The sequence below is a fragment of the Palaemon carinicauda genome, chromosome 25, assembly GCF_036898095.1.
Source record: "Palaemon carinicauda isolate YSFRI2023 chromosome 25, ASM3689809v2, whole genome shotgun sequence".
NCBI classification, from domain to species: domain Eukaryota; kingdom Metazoa; phylum Arthropoda; class Malacostraca; order Decapoda; family Palaemonidae; genus Palaemon; species Palaemon carinicauda.
Genome location: NC_090749.1, coordinates 30,671,772 through 30,684,612, shown reverse-complemented (window position 1 = coordinate 30,684,612; position 12,841 = coordinate 30,671,772).

The window sequence follows — 12,841 nt, the reverse complement described above, 5'->3', positions numbered from 1 at the left end:
ATAATAAAAAAAAAATTAAATAAGATTTGTGTAAAACAGCTAAAACCTTTCCCAATTTTAGTAATTTATGAAAATAAAAAAATAATAATTGAAGAGAATGAAGCATAGTCGCCTCATCCCCCATCCCATTACTATCTCTCTCTCTCTCTCTCTCCCTCCCCTCTCTCTCTCTCTCTCTCTCTCTCTCTCTCTCTCTCTCTCAAAGGACGAATCCTCTGGCATAAAAGAAACATGAATCAATCGTCTTGTGCAATAACCCCACAACAATTGGACTAAAACTATTAATGTATTAAAAGAATAATGATAATGATAAAAGAAATGGATAATATCACTTCAAGAAAGGTTAGAATATGACCTCCAAGTGCACTCTAAGCCAAAACATCTTTTATCCAAAACGAGTTCTGGTCAGGAGCAGCGATAAATTCCTCTGGGGAAATATTATGCAAATCTCAGGGAAAACGTTGGTCGTAAATAAAGGATTTTGTAGTGTTGACCTTGACCCCAAAAAGCAAATCCTAGAACATACCAATCTCTTACCAAACCAGACCAAAACTCGCAATACATTTAGGCTTTTAGAAACTTCTCAAAGATTAAAAGAAGATTGAAAAAAAAAAGAAAAAAAAAACTTACTTGATGCCGATGGATTTCCCATTACAATATCGTGTGCTCTTCTGGTATCTCATCATATACTGCTCCACAAATAATCAATGTCATTTACTCATAATAATAATCATAATCATATCATGATGATGATGAAATCATTTCAAAACAATTTCATTTCCGAAAATATGTTTCCAATGATCTTAAAACAGAAATTTGCAAAAATTATCCTCCTGTAAATGAATAGACAACCAGGTTATTTCTTCTTTCTGTTGAACCTCTGTGAAGTAAATTTTAAGCCACCAATGGTCATTAGTAAGCATCTCTTCTACATAATGAGGAGCAAGTATCTGATTATACTCCACAAACACACACACACACACACACACACACACACACACACATATATATATATATATATATATATCCTGCCACACTCAGCGGCTTGGTTTCTCGGTTTGTGTATTGTTATAAAAGGTATTTTGAAGAGGTTCTATTCACGTTATGATAATAACAATTTCTAAAGATGATTTTTACGTTTTTAATATATATGATAATTCTGACCTATATTCAATACCTCTTTTGTATTCTTTCCAAAACACAGACGTATAAGAAGTAATATCATAAATGGAGTCGTTATTAGAATCTTTTTTCATTACTGTTAAAAAAATTGCCCATTCAAATATAGAATTAGGAGAGGAACTGTCTTTCATTTTGAACCAGAGACCAGTTAATAGGAAAGTAGTCAAATGCAGATATTCCCGCGAATCAAATAACTCACTAGATGCAAAAACTAAGAATGAACACATTTCAAAAGGTGTACAGGTGTAATACTTATAAGGGGAACATCTAAAAGCTGAATACCGATGGTAAATACAATACTTAAACTAAACAACAAAATGACCCGAGGATGTCAGAGCAAAAAAAAAAAAAAAAAACTATTGTAAAAGATATATTGAGGAAGATCTATAGAATATTTAACCACTTCTGTCCTGCTTCATATTCTCATTCTGTGAATAATTGAAAATGAAATGATAACGAAGATATTGATGGGAGGAATAAAAAGGGAGAAAATCTGGATGATGAATATAAGAAGAATAAAGAAACCAGCAGCGGAATAGAATAATAAGCAGAAGCAGAATGAAAAGGAAGAGAGTATTCCCTCTCCCCTGAGCAGCGTCCGTTCGTACATCAAAAGAGATAATAAACAAATCATTGGTCCAATAAAAACATCAGGTGACCCAAATAGAGCCCGGTTGGATATAATAAATAAAGGTTTGACCCAAAATGTATTATCGATATTGGTATTATCGTCATTATTCAGGTCCTTCTACATCATCTTTTCTGGTGTGAAAACTCACACTTGTTAGGTTCTACTCGAAGGCTGAAGAATAACACTCAGGTCTCAACTGGCACAAGTGTCAATTGAAGAAAATTTCAAAGATTACTGAGTTAGCCTCTTCCATTCCTTCTGAGGTTTGCAGCATTTGTATTCAAGACCATAACGATTAAGGATATATTGTTTTAAGATATAAAGGGATTTATTGATAACGGGTCTAGGATAATATCTCATTCTCATTTCTTATCAAAGAATATTTTCTTTTTATGATGAATATTATCTGATAGATGAAATTAATAACGAAAATTTCTGTAAAAAGGTAAGTTTATCGATTCTTTGTATTCGGTTCATTACTCTCTATGAGAAATATTTCGTGGAAACTCTCGGGATTCAATGAAACAAATCTAGACTTTACTTAACAAAGAAATTGGAAAGTTGCATTTGACATCGTGATCTGAAAAGAAGTACTTTACAAACATATCTAAAATACCTTCAATATCCCAATGGCCTTTACTTCCCTCTATAACCTCTCGGGCTTCGTTGTGACCAAGAACCAGTCCCTTCCATCCCTTGATGCCAGATGCGGGATTTTGAATATTGATTCCATATATATCAAAAATTTTTATATATGGTCAGCTGTCTTGTGTTTACTTCACTAAGAAAAGATAATATATCACTCTGTCGATGGAATGAGGAGATTTCTTCACACGGTAACATTAGAAATCTCCCTCTCTCTCTCTCTCTCTCTCTCTCTCTCTCTCTCTCTCTCTTTCGGGCAAACAGTTTTAATGATAATATATGATCTATCTCTTGCAGCTGCCTTTTCAGTTTTTGTCTTAATAGTCAGATTTTTTGAAAGCCCCAAATTTTTCAGTCAATTTTTTTTTTTTTTTGAAAATATGGGGATCGTGACCCCCTGCGACCTGTCCCCCTGGATCCGTTAGTGACCATGTACAGTGCACGGTATACTTATTTAGACAATGCAGAGTGAACGTTCTTATATACATCATGTACAGTCAACGGTACTCATATAGACCATGTACAGTAAACAGTACTTAAAAAGACCATGTACAGTAAATGGCGCTTAGAACGACTATGTACAGTGAACGGTACTTACAGTATATGTAACGTGTGCAGTAAACAGTCCTTATATGGACCATGCACAGTAAAGGGTACTTATATACACCATATACAGTAAATGGTATTATATGGACCATGTGCAGTAAAGGGTAGCCTACTTATATAGATCATGTACAGTAAATAGGATTTATATAGGACATCTACAGTAAACAGTACTTATAAAGACCACGTACAGTAAATGGTACTTATATCGACCATGTACAGTAAACAGTACTTATATAGACCATGTACAGTAAAGGGTCAAGGATCATAAATGGTTATTACATAAACCACAGGTTTAAACTTGAAGAGTTTACTTTTACAAAGGGGAAAGACTATCAGCTACAGATGGAGACTCAGAGGCAGCTATTAATGGATGTATAGGGACCTGGATGAATACTGCTACAGACTGTATTGTGACCCAAAATGACTATTGCTAAACGCAGTACAGTTACTATTTATGGTGAATTATATACAGTTAAAATACACTTCGCTGTATTGAAAATACAAGAACTGTATACGCAGACTGTACTACTATAGATGCTCATTTATTTCCTTTTCAGATACACTACAAAATAACAGATTCCTAAACATTAGTTATATCATTGTGAGCAAATCCTACGAGTCCGTAGGATAATAGTAGTCAGAGTCATTTTGCTATACTACAGAAATTCAAAGCTGAGATTTTTTCCAGAATTGTAAATAGTCTTGTGGAGGATCAATTTTCTACTTTTATTTTTCTATATTTTGTTTTTCGTTGTTTTCCTAATCCCTGAGAGAGAGAGAGAGAGAGAGAGAGAGAGAGAGAGAGAGAGAGAATTTTGGTGTGTGAAGAATATTATAATTTGAAGTGAGGTAGAGACGAAATAGTTAAGAGAGAATGAGAGAGAAAGAAATGGGTAAAGCGAGAGAGAGAGAGAGAGAGAGAGAGAGAGAGAGAGAGAAGTTAGGTGTGTTAAGAATATTATAATTTGAAGTGAAGGAAAGACGAAATAGGAAAGGTAGAATGAGAGAAAGAAATGGGTAAGGAGAGAGAGAGAGAGAGAGAGAGAGAGAGAGAGAGAGAGACCATATAAATGTAACATTACTTCTTTACAGTTTTCAAAATGGATCCTTAAAAGCCCTTTGTACCAACCGTGTGTCACACAATTGTACATAATTATTTTGTATATATTATGCTTGTATCTGCGCTCTTCCCTCGCACTAAAAAGAACCTGAATGATCATGTCTCCGGTTTTGCTCTGAACATATTCTGTCTCTCGAACATGTTATGTCCTGTTGCCTTGAGGTTTTGCATATAAAGAAGAGTGTTCCTTAATAAAACTCAGTTGATTGCATCCTGCCTTTGAGTTCACAACTCCTCTCTCGGCCCGTCACACCTTAATCCTTTTAACTCTAAGATATTATGATGTCGTAAATCTCACTCTCCTTCAGGATAAGATCTCACCAAGGGTCGTCTAACGTCATCCTTGATCCTGATTTACTATAATGATGCTATTTGAGGCTTCCTTCTTGAATTCATGTATCTTTATCTCTATTTGATGTATTTATTATGTTATCAAAGTGAGCGAAGCAGAGAGGCAGAGGTTTTGATGCTCCCAATAGATTATTGTATCACCAAGATTTATACCAACACGAACTTCATCCAACAACCTACTTTCTTTTTAACAAATAGATTTACACGAAAAATATAGTTAAAAAATCCTTGCATTTGTGAAGGGATTTAAATATTTGAAGAAAAGTTAGATGTTGCATAAAAGAAAGAAAGAAATGGCAGACACAAAGAATGACCAATTAAAAACGGTGTTGGCAAATGTATCGAAACAAAACCAAAATAAAGAAATCAAAAGAGAAAGTGATGGCGAACAATACTTCCATTGTGTTCCCATTTTCCAACAGAAGAGTTTTTTTTTCAGTAGTTAAAAACTCCCTGGTAAGAATTGGGTAAAATTGTTGCAGTAATATTACATGTTTTCGTAATACTTGGAATACTTTGAATTGTTGTTGGAGCTGAAAAAAAAACCCTGCTCTTTGCATTTAGGAGATTTAGGAATGCATTTAATGTCCTTTTGCTTTCTAGAACAGAATTTAAATCTATCTATAAAAGGGATATTGCTTCCTATCCCACAGGGCATCGACCAGGGTCTGCATAGAGAAACACATATCAAGATAATCTGTAATTCCTTGCTCATGTTCGTTCAATATTCATCATCTAATCCAGGGAGAGGTATGAACAAGAAATGAAGAGTATTTTGGTGTATGAAACACCTTATTCTATCATAAACAAACGGTGTTTCTAAAGAAAATTATATCTTTGTAATAGAACGATAACATTTCCCTTTCATCCTTTAACTCTGTCTTGACCAGTGTATCAGAGACATTGTTGCTTCTCTCTCTCTCTCTTCTCTCTCTCTCTCTCTCTCTCTCTCTCTCTCTTTGTTTTTATAATTTCTGCTGGACCTTGTAATCCCCTAAAACACAATTGACTGAGGAGTCAGTTTCCATTTTACTTCCATGTCAGCATATTCAAATTCTCTTCTTTTCAAAAGTTGATTCATTAAACCCAAAAGCGATTACTTTGTACAAACTGTCCAAAAGGTGTCAAACAATATTTGTATTCATGGAGATCGAAGTAGATCGTTGCAAATTGAAAAATAACCTCTGTTTATCAAGAAAATATTTGAGAGACAAAAAAGAAAACAGCAAAAAGAGGCCAATTCATTATGGTGTTGAAATTCAACTTTTTTATCTATTGTTCGGATTATTTGATAATAATTCATCAATCGGTAATAAATTGTGAGAGGATGAGATTCTATCATTTTCGGAAAATTGGTAAAAATATCGTTTGAGTAATTCAATGTGCCTTATGTACAGTATTGATCATTTATTCATAAGGAAGAGCTAAGGATTTTTCAAGTAATATCCAACATTAAAAGGAATTTGAATATATATAATATATATATATATATATATATATATATATATATAACCAAAGAAGCCATATATATTTTTGATACATTAATGTCTGGATTCTCTTAATGACTTCGGGATCAGAGCCCCAGGCGAAATCACACAAAGACAAGAGCTTGTGACCGTCTGGGAATCGAACCCTGGTCCGGCAAGCTTGTATAGACAGTGACTACCACTTGGCCAAGTGGTAGTCACTGTCTATATAAGCTTGCTGGACCAGGGTTCCATTGCAGTACAGTCACAAGCTCTTGTCTTTGTGTGATTTTGCCTGGGGCTCTGATCCCGAGGTCGTTAAGAGAATCCAGACATTAATGTATCAAAAATATATGTCTTATTTGAATATGAAAAACACGTCTATATGTTCAAAATTTATCATATATATATATATATATATATATATATAAGTGCATTTTTATTTCAAATAGTTAGTCGCAAATAGTTTTCAACATCGAAGTGGTTGTTCTTCTGGAATTAAAACCCAAATGAAACCTATACTTCTGAATTGAAACAAAACTTGGCATTAGACTCGAACCCTCATTGTAGTTTAAGGTATGTTAGTCGATTTTTGGCTTCTCTGTACATATTCCCGTTTGAACGTAGTTTTTATGAGAATGAAAGGTCCGCTTTTATATAAAACGGCTCAGGATATACACTACTAAAAATACTGATTCTCCATCGTCTCGTGTACCAAACAGCTCCTCCTTTCCACCTCTCCTTCTGCAGAGACTTCTTCCATCCTGGTCACTTTCTCATCCCAATCATTTGAATGGTCTCTTTTAAAAGACCATCTCTGTACATCTCTACAGACATTCGAAGCCATTTGGATTTATGGACACAGGATAGGAAGACCACAGAAGGGGGACCTCTCACTGGCTTTAAAAATCTCGATGGCCATCGTAAAATCTCTTCCCTTTTTAGAGTTTTCCTCTCCTGTCATCACCTTCGGAGACGGAGGCATGGGATTTTTTTTAGACATAGAGAGAGAGAGAGAGAGAGAGAGAGAGAGAGAGAGAGAGAGCGATTTTCTATGTGGAAATAATTCGTATTACGTCGTAATTATCGTCAGAGGCTAAATGAAACGGAAATAAATTTCAAGATTTCCACCAGGGGATGTTCGAGTAAATCAGATGTCAAATATTAAATAAAACCTGGTTCAGAGAGAGACACTGTAAAGAAGACAAATGTATCCAAAATGACCTTTTCAGAAGCAATGAAAAGGATCAAACTTTCTTTTCCTGCACTGAATCATGTGAAATAATATGGAAAGTGAGAATCTCTCTCTCTCTCTCTCTCTCTCTCTCTCTCTCTCTCTCTCTTATAACTTTTCTTGGCACATGGAAACAAAATCTAGTCACTGGAGGCTTATTTCAGTGTCGTGTTGACCAATATTGAGAATGGCTTAAGTTTATTTAATTCCTCGTTACTGATCTGATGGGAAATTGCCGAAGTTAGTTGAGTTTTGTGAAGCAAAGTTAGAGATACGAGTTTTGGAATAAGAAAAGTTTCCTTACCTGAGACCTACGGATAATAGTGATAAGAATAACTTGTGTTACAATACTTATTTATGAAATACCAAACCTTTAAGACTTCCATGTTTTATTGTCTATATCTCTGCTGCTCTATGAAAAGACAGGAAAAATTCTCTCTCTCTCTCTCTCTCTCTCTCTCTCTCTCTCTCTCTCTCTGTAGTTTCCATGTAAGACTAGTGAAAGAACTGTTAATAATTTTCTATCATTGTCGTTAGTCTTAAAATGTCTCAAATATTCTCCGAAAAGTGTCACGGCTAACTCAACTTCTCTATCTCCAACACAGATAAAACTTATAGTTTAGCATTGTGCTCTTTCTAATTTGGAAAGTTTCTCAGTAATGGTGAAATTAAAGACATAGAATATATTTATCATATCTGAAAAGGATCTAGGTCGATTCCTTCTAATTAAAACCATTCAAATTATGAATCCGATAGAATGAATTTATCATATTAGTTAGAGAGTAAATATATAAATAATACTACTGCCATTATTGTTGTTTGCATAATTATAATTATTGTTGTTGTTAGTATGATATCAAGCGTGATTATCATTGCTGTTGTTTTTGTTACTGAAAATGCATTAAACTTCAAAACCTTCAACCATGGCAGACCCTAAAAGTATCATATTCATTGAAGCAATGCTGCATCATCGTTATTCGAGGACATGACCTTTCGCAAAATGTAGTTATGTCCTAAAATATCTCCTCTATCTTGGTATGTCGAATACAAAGGCATCTAAATGTCCAAAAGCTTTCTTTGCAAAGCACTGGTTGCAGTACTGACTCAAGTTCATTATAAGAGATGACTATATTTTTACATCATCCTTGGCTGCAGTAAAGCGTCATTACTTGCATTGGGGCACAACATAAATTCAGCGTCCTGCTATTTGACTCTGCCATGACAGAGAGAGAGAGATTTGATTTAATAATTTTATTGCGTTCAATAATATACATACATACAATGTGTATATACATGCACACGTATACAGCAGAACACAAATGGCGCACCCCCCTAGCAGGCTTGCATCGGAAAGTTTGCCTTAACAGATATTATTCCCTTTACTTAGACAAATAATAACAATAATGACATTAATAATAACAATAATAATGATAATGACAACTATAATAATAAAATAATATTAGTAATAATAATAATAAGTAAACAATAATAATAATAATAATAACAATAATAATAATAATGATAATAATATGGCAAGCTAGTAAGCATTTGCAAAATTTGGGTAATATTTCTTAACTTCCAAAAACACCCTAGGATCCAAGAAATGGCCAAGAATAACATGGAATGACAAAGTTTTAATTTCTCTTCTAAAACGTTCAATTTCATTGCATTCTCCAATATAATGATGTAACCTGTGCCCATCAGATAACTCACACAAACGACAGTTTCTTATGTTGGAATTTCTATCATTTGTCACCTCCCACAAATACTTATATCCTAAACGCAATCTGCTATAGCTTGTTTGATGTTTTCTAGTATGTAAACCACTCTTTATGTAATTTGGCTCTGACCCCTTAGTGATATCCATATAATTGCGGAACGAGGCACTTTCCAGGTATACTCCCTTCAGATATTCTATATCTCGATGACGCTGTTGTTTTTCTATTTTATTTTTCAAACTTTCATATGACAGTGGGAAACTGTAGTCAACATTTTCTTTACAACAGCCTTGCTTTGCTAATAAATCTGCTTGATCATTCCCCGTCAAGTTACAATGAGATGGGGGTCCAAATAAAATGGACAATTCGATTTTTCTTTTCAAATTTACATAAAAGTATTCGAATTCTATTTACTAACTTATTACTTCCGGATGACTCTGACACAATAGACTGCAAAGCCGACATACTATCAGAGACAATAGTGACACCACCCAACTCATTCTTGGCAATAGTAAGTGCGGCAGCGATTCCCAGAAGTTCTGTTTGTGTAGTGGAACAATGATTGCTTGCCCTGATTGCGAGAGAGCGTGATTCCTGTAGTATACCATCCTGATAGAGAGCAACTCCTGCTCCAGCTCGTCCATTCTCCTGCAAAGAACCATCTGTGTATAGGACACTAGCACTATGTGGAAGGGCACTGAACCTCCTGAGGAAGTCCTGCCTCAGCATCTCAATAGGCACATCAGATTTCCTATATGTGAGATCAGAAAAGGACACATTAATTTCTGGAAAATCCCAAGGCGGTAATTCTGGTACAACATACTGATTATTATCCAAATAATCACTCACATTAATGGTACTCAAGAGTTCTCTAGCACTGTTTAACCACTTATTACATTTATCTTTCCCCTTCGGATTCATTACGGCCTGCTTAAAAATACCATCATCAGCTGTATTGAGAGACTTTACAATTTGATTTGTAGCTACTGCTTTGATTCTTTGAGCAAGAGTTGGTAATCCTATTTCATGCCTAATAGTTTCAATTTTAGCCGTTCTAGGGCACCCAAAAATTATCCTCATTGCTTCATTTTGGAGAACCTCGAGAGATTGCCTCCTTTGTCTGCTAAGAGTAATTAGATTACTTGCACTGTAGTCAATGACTGATCTTATCATAGAAATATAAAGGGTCCGGAGAACGGGGACAGAAGACCCAACACTTCCCCTTGCAACCTTTCTCAATAAGGCTAATCTTGGTTGACATTTTAGTTTTAGTTTGGTTACTTCATCATTCCTATGATTGCTCTGTCCAACAATAACCCCCCATATATTTATATGTAGCTACCTCTTCTATTATTTTACCTTGCAGTTTAATAATCTGTTTTTCTTTATTTCTCTTACTTAGTATCTTGGTTTTCTCTGGGGATATAACTAACCCTAGTGAATTACAAATTTTTTCTATTTTCTTGACTATTAATTTTACAGCTTTGGATGACTGTCCTTGTATCACTATGTCATCTGCATAAATAGTTGTTATGATACCTCTTGTCTTCAAAGAGCCAATAACATTCATTAAAACATTAAAGAGCATGGGCGATAAAACTCCCCTTGAGGTGTACCTAGTTCCATCTTTTCCCACTTGGAGTAAATCCCTTCAAAATATACTCTACTGTATCGATCTTTAAAATAATCCTCAATTATCCTAATAATGTTACCAGATGTAATGGTAGATAATTCAGCTAAAATGGCAATTGGATTAGCTTTATCAAAAGCTCCTTGATATCAATAAATACTGTAAACCTCTTTTTTTTTATTCCTGACAAAACTCTATGAATACAATGCTGCGTACTTTTACCTGGCATGAAGCCATACAGTTTACATGACAATCTACGTTTAATAGTATGCATCATCCTGTTTAATATAATTCTTTCAAAGATTTTACAGAGGCATGATGTAAGAGAAATAGGTCTGAATGAACCTGGTCTACCATGTTTTGGGACAGGAATCATGATGGCCCTCTTCCACATTTTGGGCAGACTGCCCCCACTCCATATCATGTTGTATAGTCTAAGGACTGGGTTACCATGGACTGTTGCAAGAAACCGGATGATATCATAGGTGACACCATCCATTCCTGGTGCAGTGGATTTTCCATTCTTGAGGCATCTCCGGAATTCTTCTTGACTGATAGGTTTTTTATCGGATGGATGATATTTTCTAAGGGCTTCTTGAATTTTCTTGAGTCTTCGTTTGAGATTCTTTGCAAGTGCACTTCTAACCTTGAGTGGTAAACAATCATAACTTGAGGATTGTGCCCACTCTTCCATAAGTTCATTGCATTTCTCTGTTGGGTTAGAGAGAGAGAGAGAGAGAGAGAGAGAGAGAGAGAGAGATTCATATCTAAGTCAAAGATGGTCAAACACGTTTTTTCATTTATGGCCGTCACCCTTGGCTGGTTCATTTACATAGAAAGGAAAAAAAATCCTTTTTTTTTTTTTGCGGAAGCGAGTTATTCACAAATAAGTTTCCTCCCCATCAAACTTCTTCCTTCCTTCCATGGGACTTTCCTTTTACCTATAGAAATGCGAAAAACTATATCTTCATAAATTCCTTTCTGTTGAGTCCCATTCCCATTCCCATTCCCGTTCCCATAATCTCAGACTCTCCCTAAAAAAAAAAAACTTCGTTTTACTCTTTGCTACAGAAGTATTTCAAGATAATAATTAGTTGTAGCCATAACCAGTCGCTTTACAAAAGAGAAATACATAATTCAGAGCATTGATATTCAAAGGGCAATTATTATCCCAGCGATGAACGACAGAGAAACGGAAATGTGGAAGAAGAAATAAAATGAGAAATGATGAGATTCTGAAAGATTTCTCTCCCGATTTCTCAATTGCTTTAGATAGATAGATGGATGGAGGCACTGAAAAGGAATTTGTGGTCAGACAGAGGTGACAGGGAGTTGGTTGAGTTGATGCTGCTTTCGATATTTTTTTCTATTTAGGTCGTTTTTTTTTGTTTTTTTTTCTTTTTGAGAGAGAGAGAGAGAGAGAGAGAGAGAGAGAGAGAGAGAGCATTGTAACGAGTTACACGAGCATTTGGTATTAAGTCCGTCCTTCTAACATTGAAGTATAATCGCTAAAATGCACCCCCCCCCCTTCTCTCTCTCTCTCTCTCCTCTCTCCTCTCTCTCTCTCTCTCTCTCTCTCATATCTGTAATAAGCGTATCTTTCTCACAACTTTTATACGATTCCTCATTCAATCTAGTTCAAATTCGGAGATTTTTATACCAGTGATACATTCTTTACCCCCAACACTGTCCGGAAATGCTTATTCATTTGGTCTTTTAATGTTTTCATTTACTCGATGTTATAGAAACATGAATTTCACAACAAACCAAAAAAACTATTTGCAAAGGCATTAATCTCCGTCAAACTTCCATCATTACCGCAAGGGTTATTAACGATCAATTGCAATAAATAGGAATCTCATGAATTACGAAAGACAAGTGTCATCTTAAAAGCTTCAGGGGAACAACTCACTACGACGACGCCATAGATTTCAATGTTATGGAAGAGCTTTCATAATATTCTCAGATATAAAGTTTTAGACTGCAGTGTATTGAATGGGGCTTCGAACAAACGACAGACAAACATTAAACAATCTCTCTCTCTCTCTCTCTCTCTCTCTCTCTCTCTCTCTCTCTCTTCTTTCAGGAGTTAAATCATTAAATTCCATTTTGGAAGTTTCGTTATAAAAATATATTCAGCAAATATCGCACATATTTACAATTTTGCAAGATACTGCAACTCTTGAAAGTATATTTTTCCGTCCTTGCAATATCGCCTTCCTAACTATATTCCTCCTTTTCATACATTCACATACACG